The following is a 16,143-nucleotide window of genomic DNA, read 5'->3' on the forward strand; positions in this document are numbered from 1 at the left end:
AAGTCATACATTGACGCTCTTGGTTTCCCTTTGAGCTTCAAAGATTGGAGATTAGGAAACCGTTGATCGGGTCTTCTCAGCATGGTGGAGTAGGACATGGCAATGGTAACATGCTTCCGTGTTGCCGAGTCTTTTTCGTACCATTCCTTACATACCATAGAAGCCAAACCTTTGTTTTCTTGGTGGGATATATATTGCATGATGCAGTCGACAAGTTCACCGGAAAGCTGCACATTAATTACTTTAACACCAGTATTCTCCATAACTGCATGATACTTTTGTGTTGGTGTGTTTTGCTTATATGATAAGGAGAATAATGGTAAAGGTGGCTGAGATAGTGAAATCTAGAGAGGTAAGTTAGATATGACTATGAGGTTAAGGGGCATTCAATATTAAGGAGAATAATGGTTTCTCCCTTTCTCGTTGCTTATAAGATAAGGTAGATTTGTTAGTACGTCTTACACTTTGGGGCACATTTGTGTAAGTGTCAATTTTCTAAACATACCCTCAAACAAGCATTAAATTTATTTTGTTTCATTTATTAATTTTTCACAAAGAATGATGTATGTTCAAAATATAATATGATCTTCCTATTTAGTGTATAGGCATATCATATAATGTAAATAGGAATAGTATCTTCTACATTTATTTGAATATATATATTGCCTTGAGCTTATATATTAAAAACGACAGGTGTAATTCAAACAAATAATTTCACCATATGCAAATTCTGTTTATTTCTCATTTTGCTTCATATCATGAACGGTACATGCGAGTCGTATCTCGATTCAATACTAAAATCAACTCAATCAATACAAATCTATATTGTGTGTGTGATTGTGTGTAAGCGCACGCGCGCATGTGCGTGCGTGCGTGTGTTCTATTAAATCATTGCCAAAACTTTGTGTAGTCAACAACTTTTTTGATTGTACAGCCAAACATTTTTCATTTTCATTTGATTTATGACATTAATCTTGGATTGTTTAACGTATAATTTTGCTATATCACTTGTTTTTACTGAAAAATGTCACTATTTTATTGGTAATGTATCTTATGATTCATAACAAGATTAAATTCATGACCTGTAAATTTTTCTTCGGATTCATGATTTGAATCTCGATCCGATAACATGTATTTACATCCGTGCACAATATTTAACTATTTATTTTCTTTTTAATTTGCTTATTTAGTGGATAAATATTATGGAAGTGGATAAAATAACACGGGATAAAGACTTCTGATGATTATATGATTATGAATGATGATGATCCAATGGAAAGGGGTGTGTTTTATATATAATAAGTGAATTGATATTTTCTTGTAACCAACAAATGTGAATTGATCCTTCATTGTTTACTTTACTTTCTATGTGTAACAAGCTTGGAAGTAAGATATCTCCAATTCCTTTTTCAAGTAGTTTCAAAGAAGGAATAACAAACAATTGTGAATTAGTTGATGAAATTTCTTCACTTGTTGTCATATTCATTACTTTCAAACAAGAAGCTTCTTTGATTAGTTGATGTTATTCCTCAGTTGAAGAAATCTAATTCCTTCATTCAACTAATGAAAGGAATAACAAACAAAAAGCTTTCATTTTTGCTTTGAAAGTAAAGCAAGGAATAACAAACAACAAGGTTTTGGTTTTTAATTCTTGCTAAAATTTTGATTATGACGTGTAGGATCCGTAATTTTCTAATCTTTGATTGTCAAGCATGCATGGTTAATTATCATTAGCAACATAATAGTCAAAGAGTTTACATGGCTTTATTCGTGAACATGTTTACATGGCTTTTTTCAGAGCTTTGGTGAGAAAATCAACTAGCTGATCTTGAGACCAAACATAAACCAAATTTGCAACAATATTAAAATTTGTTAATAATAATAATATTTTCATTAACTTTCTCTTTAATAGAGAACTAGTTAATTTTTTTTTTATATTGTTGTAAATTTTATTAATTTTTATCATTTAGTGAATAATGTCTACTTCATCTGGCTAAGTAGATAGCTGCATTTAATTTCATTCAAATTAACTTATAATAGGATGTATGGTGACCAATAGACGTTGAGTCTAGAGGAAGAAATTAGACTCTTAAAATTTGATGACAAGGTTTGAATTTATGTTTGGAGAGAGTCTTATTTTGTGTTTGACACATCTCAAATAAAATTATCATAAAAATTGGACTAATGTACGAACTTTTAAGACAACTTTGCTTTTGTTCGAAGAGATATCTAGATTAGAAGTTAATTTTCATAAAATTATCACAAACAAAGATTTGCCCCTCCACTGTTCCATCGTATTTCACGAATATTGCAGCATCTTTGTTTCCTTCTCTACTACTCCCTCTGTTTCAAAATACATGTCCAAGTCAACCACTTCACATATGCCAATGCACAATTTTAACCGTTAATATCTTTAATTATCTAAAGTAAAAAATTATAAAAATTTAATATTTTGAAAATATTTGTCGAGACAAATCAAACAACATCTTACATGCTAATATTTGTATTTATACTTTAGTAAAAAAAGTATGGTCAAATAAGTCAAGTGAATAGTGCACATTGCAAAAATTGCACATGTATTTTGAAACGGAGGGAGTATCTTTCATGATTCCATTTGTTTTTTTTAGAGATTTTCCATTATTGTTATTAAATTACCTTTTATAAGTATTAGTTCATCCGTCTCATATATTAAGTGACTTAATTTGACTATTTGTAACATTCACACAATGTACTTTAATTATGGGAAATACTAACTTGTGACTATATTAAGTGACTTAATTTGACTATTTGTAACATTCACACAATGTACTTTAATTATGGGAAATACTAACTTGTGCCTTTAAGCCACAAGTTAATGAAACAAATATAGAAATAGCTCATTGGAATGTGTGTGCATTACATTTAATCTTTAGAATGCACAAAATTTTAGAGAATTTTTCTTCTTTTGGGTTTCATAACATGTGCCCTTAGGACACAAGTTAACTCTACCCTTTTTCTATTAATATAGTTTGGATAAATATTTTTAAAATACCATCTTTTTATAATTTTTACTAATAGATAATTAAATATATTATAGGTTAAAATTTTGTATTAATATCAACATTTGTGCCGCAAATTAATATTTAATATCTTTAAGGGTTAAATATCTTTTTAGTCCCTATAAATATATCAATTTTTATCATATATTATCGAAAAATTGATATATTTATAGATCAAAACCATATTTAACCCTATCTTTAAAGGGACAACCCCATATTAAGAGACCAAAGGAGTAACCGTAGACACAGATAGAAACAAAAAGTGACACGAGAATATTTACTACATATAAATAATTTATTAAAAAGTGAAACAAAATTGTCACGTTTTATTACATAAACATCAATGAAGAACTCATGAATTGAGAGAGAATGAAATTCTTTGATTTATTGAAAAACTGAATTGAATTGTTACACTAGTTATAACCCTTTATAAACACAATGACAGAGGGTTCCTTTAGCATTAGGATATTAGTTACTACTGTGATTTATCGAAATTCTATGATTGAGATCATGAACTCATTCTGTGTTGACTGACGGATTCTGTTCCTAGTTTTCCTCTTGTTTGGTTGTGGTTGGTAGTTCCTATTAGAACTTTAGATGGTTCTCTATGTTTTTAGTCTTCATTGTTGTTTTTTTTGGGAGAGATTCTTTGATCTTGTTATCGCTTGATTCGAATACTTTTTTTACACAAATTTTTATATTAGTTTGTACTCTCATGGGATATTTCTCTTTTTTTATATATAATATATATTTATCATTAAAAAAAATTAACTTCAATTAAAACAGATAGACAAAAAGTTGTTGTTTAACCATAAAGAAATTTACACAAAACATCGACAGTAAGAGAAAACAAATGAACACATTGTATGTATACTAGTTCACCATCCAAGGTAGCTACAAATAGTTCTCCCCTTACAAAGAGATTTGTCTCAATATAGTTGAGGAATTAATCCAATATAATCATATTGGTTACGAGCACAAGAATATGTCCAACCGACTATTTTCTAGATTTGATCACAAAGATCTAACTCAAATAAGTCGTTTTATAGTTGTATCAGAATTGATACTAAGATTCTAATTCTCAGAGAGAGGGTATTACTATTCAATCTTATATCAGTTCAAGTGTATGACAACAACTTGATTGTTTTACAATACGATCTAATGATTCTCAATTGAGGATTTTGCAAGTAAACATTTGTCATAAGTTCAACAAAGAGAATATTGTCGCGCATATCTTGTACTAAGTGTATAAAGAGACAATTGTGTTGATTTCAACAAAGATTATTTTACAATGTTGCTTGAAATTTTATCTTCATTGTCTTTAGAGAAATTATGTCATGTGTTAAGAGTCCCACATCAGATAGAAGATGGTCTGACAATATATTTATAAGTGTGGGAGAAATTATTTCACGATTTCTAAGATCATGAATGCTACAGAGGCATTTCTTCTATCAGAAAATACACTTGGTCCAGATGATTTGACATTGATTTAATGAGTAGCTCCTCCAAGCTTGAGTTTATCAACCATATAATTTGACTTTTGAACATTGACCACATGCTTTGAGTGTTGACCAAATTTTCTATTGCTAGTCAGATGATCTAAGGAATTTCTTCAATACATACGAAATTATCGTTAGACAAAGTGATTGTCATAAATCAAATCAACTTTAAATAATATTCCTTTGCTTAATGTTGTGCTCATATTGTAATCAAAGGCAAGTGATTATATGATCATAATAAAGCTTTATTAATGTTGTGCTCATATTGTAATCTTCTTAATCTGAAGTTCTTTGGATTCAATCACATCTCTAATGAAGTGGAGTTTGATATAAATATGTTTCTCTCTCTCATCATATGGATGATATGTTTTCAAATGTACGTTTTAACTTTCACAATTAACAAACACACTGTTATGCATAATTTTGAATTCACCAATTATCTTTACTTTTTTTTATTGGTCCGCACATACTCAAATAAATACAAAAGAATATAGGAAAACATGGTGATCCTGGTTCAAAGTCATGATTCCACATGAAATATGCTCACAAGCGAATTAGTAGTATGTAACAACGACGACAATAATATTTTATTTTTAGGCATCTCAATGGTCCTTACTTCTTACAATTGCAGTCATTTTCGGAATTAGTACTTGTAAATCTTTTGTTTGAATCTCATCATTGCAAAATTAAAAGGAGTTTGTCTAACATGTGCAATATTGCACATGTTAAAACAACTAAAACTAGCAAATTTTTATTAAAAACAATTATTTATTAAAAACTTATATTTGTACAAATTTCAATACAAATTTACTATTTCAAACTTAACATGTGTAAATTCACGTATAATAAAAAAAAACTCAATTAAACATAATTTTTTTTAGTCTTTGACGTTAACTTCTGATACAAAAACAGTAACATGATGACTAACTCAGTTCTAGTTGATATATGTGACAATCTTATCTGATGCGACATGTTGACTAAAAAATTCTAGCAAAAAACAACACTCCACAACCTGCTCCTCTTAATATGCTTGACCTCCACCCTTGACCCTCCACTCCCAAGCTAACATCCAAATTTCTACTATTGAAATATTGTTATCAACATAAAGATCAAAGAGACTATTGATTCTAGAAAGGACCACCTTCTAGCAAGATCTCATTCAAGAAAGAGGTACTTTCCCCATTACCAACTCTTCTCGTCAACCCTTCTTTAAACCATCTCCCATTACCTACTCCCTCTCTAACCCCCCACAAATCCTTCCACTAACCTGACGCCTTATCACCTCCGCTTCTAATTTGATCCCCTCTACCCCATATATAGCTGCCAACACTTTAAACCACAACTCTCCCTGGTCAACATGTAACCTATAACACCAGTTACCCAACAACGCCAAATTAAATTTCATAATTCTTATAATCCATAAACCCTCCATACTCCCTATCCCACTTAATCCAATGAATTTTGTGAGCATCCTCCCTTCCCCCTAAATTTTTTTAAAGAGAAATTCAAGGATATAAATAATACATGTGGGAGCATTGAAGAAGGAAATAAAGTAAACGGTAAGTGATGACAAGACATGTTTTAGTAGAACAAGCCGGCCTCCAAAACACATACTTTTGGTCTTACAACCATAACATCTTTTTCCGATGCTACCAATCAAAGGGTCCCAAAATGATAAACGACATGGATTATTGCCAATTGCAAGACCAAAATAAACAAAGAGGATCCGACCAATTTTACAATTCAGCACCACCGTTTCCTCAATCAACCAGAGTTCCACCGCATTTATGCTCACTAACAAGCTCCTATGAATTTTTTACTTTTAATTTCGAGATGGTTTAAAAAAGGATCAAGTTAGCCTTCAACGCTATAATATTTCCCCAAAATTTTTCTCCATAAGTCAATTTATCATCAACAAATTACAAACGAGAAACTCGAAAATTAGAATCCACACCAACCACATAACCCGAAAAGAGACATGCATCGATCTAAGCATTTAGGATGGCATTCAAACCTTCAACAACAATGAGAAACAAGAAAGGTGAAAGGGGATCTTCTTGCCGCAAGCCCCTTCCCAATATTACAATAGGACAGAGGTTGATATTATACTGAGTCAATTCAAACATGGTTCAAAAGTAGTCTGGACAATTAATTTGTTGAATTTGTTTCATGAACCAAATAAATTAAACCTAAGTGTATGTTTGTTTCAGTTTTGGAGAAGTTAGAATTGATTCTAAAGATGTATAATTGATTTTGAAATGTTTGGTTTTTCTAGAATAAAATTGATTTTACCTCTAAAATTGATTCCACTTGAGGCTAGAAATTATAGCTTCTAATTCTAGGATTTAATTTTTACACTCAAATTTATTGTTCACTTCACTTTTGCATGAATGTATCCAAACATAAATCATTTTACCTTCAACTCATTTTTAGCCAAAACAAATTTACTAAAAATCAAATTTTCTAACCCCAGAATCAAACATACACTAAATTTGTTGAATTTGTTTCATGAACCAAATAAATTAAACCCAAGTGTATGTTTGTTTCAGTTTTGGAGAAGTTAGAATTGATTCTAAAGATGTATAATTGATTTTGACATGTTTGGTTTCTCTAGAATAGAATTGATTTTACCTCTAAAATTGATTCCACTTGAGGCTAGAAATTATAGCTTCTAATTCTAGGATTTAATTTTTACACTCAAATTTATTGTTCACTTCACTTTTGCATGAATGTATCCAAACATAAATCATTTTACCTTCAACTCATTTTTAGCCAAAACAAATTTACTAAAAATCAAATTTTCTAACCCCAGAATCAAACATACACTAAATTTGTTGAATTTGTTTCATGAACCAAATAAATTAAACCCAAGTGTATGTTTGTTTCAGTTTTGGAGAAGTTAGAATTGATTCTAAAGATGTATAATTGATTTTGACATGTTTGGTTTCTCTAGAATAGAATTGATTTTACCTCTAAAATTGATTCCACTTGAGGCTAGAAATTATAGCTTCTAATTCTAGGATTTAATTTTTACACTCAAATTTATTGTTCACTTCACTTTTGCATGAATGTATCCAAACATAAATCATTTTACCTTCAACTCATTTTTAGCCAAAACAAATTTACTAAAAATCAAATTTTCTAACCCCAGAATCAAACATACACTAAATTTGTTGAATTTGTTTCATGAACCAAATAAATTAAACCTAAGTGTATGTTTGTTTTAGTTTTGGAGAAGTTAGAATTGATTCTAAAGATGTATAATTGATTTTGACATGTTTGGTTTCTCTTGAATAGAATTGATTTTACCTCTAAAATTGATTCTACTTGAGGCTAGAAATTATAGCTTCTAATTCTAGGATTTAATTTTTACACTCAAACTTATTGTTCACTTCACTTTTGCATGAATGTATCCAAACATAAATCATTTTACCTTCAATTCATTTTTAGCCAAAACAAATTTACTAAAAATCAAATTTTCTAACACCAGAATCAAACATACACTAAGTTTGTTAAATGGGTTAAACTTAATAAGTTATATAGTTCGACTCATTTGGTTAGACCATTTATCTCTCAGAGAATGTCCAAAATGTACAATTGTACAATACACTAAGTTTGTTAAATGGGTTAAACTTAATAAGTTATATAGTTCGACTCATTTGGTTAGACCATTTATCTCTCAGAGAATATCTCTCAGAGAATGTCCAAAATGTACAATTGTACAATACAATTTTTATCATCCCTCTATTATTATGTCCAAAATGTACAATTGTACAATACACTAAGTTTGTTAAATGGGTTAAACTTAATAAGTTATATAGTTCGACTCATTTGGTTAGACCATTTATCTCTCAGAGAATATCTCTCAGAGAATGTACAATTGTACAATACAATTTTTGTCTCTCAGAGAATATCTCTCAGAGAATGTCCAAAATGTACAATTGTACAATACAATTTTTATCATCCCTATTATTCATGATGAATGATTCATGATGAATGATGATTGTTGATGAAATTTGGGACCTAACTCATCCTTACAAAACCGGCTTGGGCATGGTTCGGTTATCCATATTAACCGAACAGAACCACTTTGGTGAAATGGTTCGGAATAACCGAACCGAACCATTTAAGTTTTGGAAGTAACCGAACCGAACCAAAGTTATGGTTCGGTTAACCGTTTTCTTGCTTATTAACCGAACCGAACCAAACCATTAAGCATATCTATTTAAAACCAACTTATTTTAAAAAAACAACTTATTTTAAAATAACTTATTTTATGCAAAACAACTTATTTTAAAATCAACTTATTCAAAACAGCTTATTTATGCAAAACAGCTTATTAGGATCTCATTTTTCAAAATAACTTATTTGAAACAGCTTATTTATGCAAAACAGCTTATTAGGATCTATTTTTTCAAAATAACTTATTCAAAACAGCTTATTTATGCAAAACAGCTTATTAGGGTCTCTTTTTTCAAAATAACTTATTCAAAACAGCTTATTTACATAAAACAGCTTATTAGGATCTCTTTTTTCAAAATAACTTATTCAAAACAGCTTATTAGGATCTCTTTTTTCAAAATAACTTATTCAAAACAGCTTATTTATGCAAAACAGCTTATTAGGATCTCTTTTTTCAAAATAACTTATTCAAAACAGCTTATTTACGTAAAACAGCTTATTAGGATCTCCTTTTGCAAAATAACTTATTCAAAACAACTTATTTATGCAAAACGGCTTGTTAGGATCTCTTTTTTCAAAACAACTTATTCAAAACAAATATTTTCCTTTGGTAAAACTACCTTTTTTTCAAATTCAAGCTTTGATAACAGCATCAAGAGTAATTATTATGTGTCGTATACATAAGCTGCACTCGTCTCAAAACAGTCTAATAAAGCAGGGTATGCAAATATAACATTACTAATCAACCACTCTAAACAATCGCTTATTTAACTCTGGTAAAACTTAAAAATGTCTCCAAATGCTAATGGTATAATACCATTGGTATTTATAGGTACCTTGTGTTGAAAAGGACAATAGCCAGGCAAATATCCAACATTCATGTTTAATAGACAAAAAAGACCAAAATGGTAGCAACAAGTCTAGTCTAGTTTAAGCCCTACAGAGTAACCAAACTGATAAAAACCAATAAAACAACTCTGGTACATGATTATCCATTAAATAATTCAAATCAACTCAAACATGATTCCAAAATTCCCAGAATAATGCAGGAGCTTCAGAGATCCGCCTGCATTTGTCAGCAAATCAACCGCCTACCAGACAGAACCTGCAAAAAAAAAAAAAATCCATGTTTCATTTTAGGACGAACATCACAAATTTCTATAACAAATATGCAAAAGAAATAGGCATGTGTAGCCTAAAACTTGTGTAAATTAGTAAATTACTACTCTGTTCTGCTAAAAAAATAAGGGAATAAATTTATCACCCAGATGTTCATCCTCACTTAACAACTGCTTTGTATAACAACCAAAATTTCAATTGTTCCTACTTTCTGTAATATAGGCTCTAAAGTGAAAACATGATTGCGAAGGTAAATGTCAAACACAGGTTAATTCCTTTAAATTTAATATATATTGATTTAACGGAAATGCTTTCAATTTTATCTTACCTAGACCCTAGTGCAGAAAATTACCAAACTTTACCATTCAATCAAGATGTTACTCTACTAACAGTCAATTACATCACAAGATGTCAATTACTCTACTAGCAATCAATAGCAAGATATTTAAGGTGTCTGGAGCTCCCCAATACTTATTGAACTTAATTTTCATCTTGTTTGCTGTCTCCATGATGTACTTATTTGTACTCCTCATATGCTTGTTGATCCCTTTCCCAATGGTGAACACCTCTGCCATATACGAAGCACTGGTCACATACAAAGATCCAGACAAACGAATTGTGGATTTATAAAACAATGCTAACAAACAGCCTAAACCCAACATTCATAGCAGGAATATTCCTAGTATATGGTATAGGCCAAGGCTTCACAGGCTCACTCTTCAAACTAGTCACTGACTATTATTGGAAAGATGTACAAAAACTCCAACCTTCAACAGTTCAACTCTACGTAGGAATATACTTCATACCATGGATTCTTAAACCTATCTGGGGCATTCTAACCGATGCTTTTCCGATATTGGGATATCGTCGGAGGCCTTATTTTGTCCTTTGTTCTTTGTTTTTAAATACCTTGCTCTGATTCTGTTTTGGTACATAACACACACAAAAACACACACTCAAATCCATCCACATTTTCATTTCTCTGTTGAAACACACACAAACACTACACAAACACACACAAACAACAGAAGCTAGGAGGATTACATAATATGCTTTTTACCATACAAATTTTCTTAGCAATAATAGGTATAATATATCATACCCAGAAACTATAGACAAAGCTAAAATCCAAATTCCAAACACACAAATTAAGCATACCCAGAAACATGTCGTTCAAAAAAAGCATACCTAGAAATCAAAACTAAGAACTATATGCAAAAACAAAAATCAACCCTAGAAACCCAAAACAAGCATACCCATAAGCTAATTTGTACCTTAGATTCTTCAGAGAAGATTGTGAAAAAGAGATGGAAGTTAGAGTCGCAGAAGAATGCGCTTCGATTGAAGTGAGCTCACTGTCGCAGAAATATGAGGAAAAGAGGTAGACTCGCCATCAGTGATCTTCGAATGAAGAGGTGAAGATTGAAGATGGTGAATTTCAGAAACCCAAAACGCGTTCTTCAGAAAATGAGAAAAGTTGAGGTCGATTTGGGTAGTTGAGAACGATTTAGAGTTGAGATTGATTAGGGTTCATCAATTTAGGAATCATGTTCATCAATTTAGGGTTGAGATCAATTTAGGGTTCATCAATGTTCATCAATTTAGGGTTGAGATCTGTAACACCCCGTTTTCCCAACGTGAAAATTTCGTAAATAAATCAGAGTATTCATCGTAAAGGGAATGTCACATTTCATAAAAATCATAAATTGAATAAATAAATATTTATCCTTCAAAATTATTCAACTTAATCTTTAAAACTTCGCAGCGGAATTAGTTCAACAACATAAAAGTCTTTGGCACGCAGGCCTCATCATAAAAGTCTCATAAATCTTAGTTCAAAAATAATTCTTAAACTTCAACCTCATCATAAAAGTTTCATAAATCTTAGTTCAAAAATAATTCTTAAACTTCAAAAGCAATACGTAAAGGAACAGAAAATAGTATTAAAATCCCCATCCCGTTACGTATCAGAGCATCCTAGACACGATGTGAGGAGTCTACTCACGAACACAGCTAGTCTTTATTACCTGCACATTACCCACGGTCGAGGCAACATATACGCAGAAGGGGTGAGATTTCTCAAACAATAATATTAAGCTTATAAATCATAAATTACATTTAACAACATAAACATCTTATAATTTAACAACTATAATTAAATACATAAACATCATCATTTATCTTAGCAAAATATCATCAAATAGCAGTCACAGTCATCATCACATATCATCATACTAAAAGACATCACAAAGTAATTCGTTAAAACATCACAACTTAACAACTTGACTTGACAATGCATCTAAACTCGACTATGCAACTCTTAACGTCTTAAACCATCTTGAATCATCATGAAATGCAAATGCATGTGGTACCATTTTAGGGCATAAGCCCTCATCGTCGTGGTTGAGCAAAAGCTCCATCGTCATGGTTGAGCAAAAGCTCCATCGTCGTGTTTGAGCAAAAGCTCCATCGTCGTGTTTGAGCAAAAGCTCCATCGTCGTGGTTGAGCAAAAGCTCCAGGGCATGAGCCCTCATCTATAAATGAGTATGCATGGACTCAACATCTTACATCTTACATCTTAGAAACTTCATGAACATCTTATAACTTCTTGACTTGACCGACATTTACACATCTTTAAATAGCATCGTCATCAAATATCACATCTTTATATAACACATCGTTAAATTTCACAACTTCAAAATCCACCTCAATAAATAAATCATCTTTACTTATCCATTAATATCTAATCAATTTAATTCATCATCTAAAAGTTATTATTTCGATCACATTTAAATAATAGTGAAAATAATTTCATTATTACTATAATCCTTATAAAAAAAATCATATTGAAACTAGAACACATTATTTAACTAATATAGTAGTAAGCCATAACCTTTGCTTTGTAACCTTAGGAACCTACCATGTTTAGAAATTAGCATGAAAGAAATGGTGAATAATTTCCTAGGTAGCTATTCGGCCTAATCTTATATCTTGCCACACGCTAATATTATATAGATGCTATACTTATTAATCCTCATCAGGTGACCATTACACAAGTATTAATCAACTAATCCAAGAAACAACAATATTATAAACCGCATGATGACATTAAGAATTTAATCTGGTTTTGAATTAATTATTCTACCATGATTTAGAAACAATACTTTTACCCAAAGATACCTATAGGTATCTCATATCTAACTTGTCAAATAAGCCATGTAAGTTCTGCAGGGTGACTAACAGATAGAGACATTAAAGCATAGAAGTACTCATAAATTACAGTTAACACAAATAAGGGAAATATATATAATTATGTAACAAGTGCATATTCAAATACATCTCATATATCAAATTGAACATTAAACAATCGTAAAAAAAATTCAACAACACATATAGTCGAAAATAAAGTTCGTATAAAAAAATAAATCAAAATTGTTCATATACACACAGATAACGAGAGTTCACAAAAGCGAACATGTATTTCACACGATCAAATTCAAACATGTGCTAAAAACATCATACCATCAATTTAGCTATCAAAATTTCATGATAATCGAACAGCAATAGGTGTAACACAAGTTTGACAAAGAATCATCACAAATTAATACTAAAATCAAATATATAATTATGGCAGCATATAAGAACACAATTTAATCATAGATTCATCAAAGAGAATAAGAAAACAATAAAATTAGCAACCCTTCACTACCCATATGTTCCTACAACCCTTATGGTGAATAGAAACTCCCCCCATACATCAATTCAATGTTTTTTCATCACCTAATCATCAATTCTCACTCAAACCCTAATTCTCATAATCTTACAAAACTCATCCTAAAACACGTTAGATGCAATCTAATGATCTACAGACTAAATATTAGTGCAAGATAGTCTCACCCTTACCTTAGATTGTTTTTCTGAAATCAAAAGCAGCGTTCTTCGTTCCTAGGGTTCTCTCTCTCTGAGTTCTCCTCTTTCTCGTCTTTCTCCAAAAAGCGGTTTAACGTAAAAACTCTTTCTAACCTAAGCTTCCTTATTTATAATACTAATCACTCTTCCTAAATCTATTTAGGCCCAATAACTTATTCTTATTTCTATTCTAACCTCCAATTCTACTTACACTAATAATTCTCATATTCTAATAAATAATAGAATAATACCACATAATAAAATACTAACACCTCATATAAATAAATCAAATAAATAGATTCTAACTTAATAAAAATAATAAAATAAAAGGAGGGCGTTACAACTCTCCCCAACTTAAAAGAATTTCGTCCTCGAAATTCAGAGCATAAGAGAAAATGAATTTAATTATTGCTTAAATATCTTAAACAGTATATAACACAATAGAACTTCAAACAATACACAAAAATCACATCAAAGTTAGTCAGTTAAACATGATCACGTAAAAAAACATAACTACTAACTAGAAAACATGACGACACGATACAACGACTCATCTACTTGGCCGGACGGACCGACCTGCTCTGATACCAATTGTAACACCCCGTTTTCCCAACGTGAAAATTTCGTAAATAAATCAGAGTATTCATCGTAAAGGGAATGTCACATTTCATAAAAATCATAAATTGAATAAATAAATATTTATCCTTCAAAATTATTCAACTTAATCTTTAAAACTTCGCAGCGGAATTAGTTCAACAACATAAAAGTCTTTGGCACGCAGGCCTCATCATAAAAGTCTCATAAATCTTAGTTCAAAAATAATTCTTAAACTTCAACCTCATCATAAAAGTTTCATAAATCTTAGTTCAAAAATAATTCTTAAACTTCAAAAGCAATACGTAAAGGAACAGAAAATAGTATTAAAATCCCCATCCCGTTACGTATCAGAGCATCCTAGACACGATGTGAGGAGTCTACTCACGAACACAGCTAGTCTTTATTACCTGCACATTACCCACGGTCGAGGCAACATATACGCAGAAGGGGTGAGATTTCTCAAACAATAATATTAAGCTTATAAATCATAAATTACATTTAACAACATAAACATCTTATAATTTAACAACTATAATTAAATACATAAACATCATCATTTATCTTAGCAAAATATCATCAAATAGCAGTCACAGTCATCATCACATATCATCATACTAAAAGACATCACAAAGTAATTCGTTAAAACATCACAACTTAACAACTTGACTTGACAATGCATCTAAACTCGACTATGCAACTCTTAACGTCTTAAACCATCTTGAATCATCATGAAATGCAAATGCATGTGGTACCATTTTAGGGCATAAGCCCTCATCGTCGTGGTTGAGCAAAAGCTCCATCGTCATGGTTGAGCAAAAGCTCCATCGTCGTGTTTGAGCAAAAGCTCCATCGTCGTGTTTGAGCAAAAGCTCCATCGTCGTGGTTGAGCAAAAGCTCCAGGGCATGAGCCCTCATCTATAAATGAGTATGCATGGACTCAACATCTTACATCTTACATCTTAGAAACTTCATGAACATCTTATAACTTCTTGACTTGACCGACATTTACACATCTTTAAATAGCATCGTCATCAAATATCACATCTTTATATAACACATCGTTAAATTTCACAACTTCAAAATCCACCTCAATAAATAAATCATCTTTACTTATCCATTAATATCTAATCAATTTAATTCATCATCTAAAAGTTATTATTTCGATCACATTTAAATAATAGTGAAAATAATTTCATTATTACTATAATCCTTATAAAAAAAATCATATTGAAACTAGAACACATTATTTAACTAATATAGTAGTAAGCCATAACCTTTGCTTTGTAACCTTAGGAACCTACCATGTTTAGAAATTAGCATGAAAGAAATGGTGAATAATTTCCTAGGTAGCTATTCGGCCTAATCTTATATCTTGCCACACGCTAATATTATATAGATGCTATACTTATTAATCCTCATCAGGTGACCATTACACAAGTATTAATCAACTAATCCAAGAAACAACAATATTATAAACCGCATGATGACATTAAGAATTTAATCTGGTTTTGAATTAATTATTCTACCATGATTTAGAAACAATACTTTTACCCAAAGATACCTATAGGTATCTCATATCTAACTTGTCAAATAAGCCATGTAAGTTCTGCAGGGTGACTAACAGATAGAGACATTAAAGCATAGAAGTACTCATAAATTACAGTTAACACAAATAAGGGAAATATATATAATTATGTAACAAGTGCATATTCAAATACATCTCATATATCAAATTGAACATTAAACAATCGTAAAAAAAATTCAACAACACATATAGTCGAAAATAAAGTTCGTATAA

Source organism: Medicago sativa, chromosome 8, assembly GCF_051527215.1.
Source record: "Medicago sativa cultivar Bolivia chromosome 8, Bolivia_mono, whole genome shotgun sequence".
In the NCBI taxonomy this organism is placed as follows: Eukaryota; Viridiplantae; Streptophyta; class Magnoliopsida; order Fabales; family Fabaceae; genus Medicago; species Medicago sativa.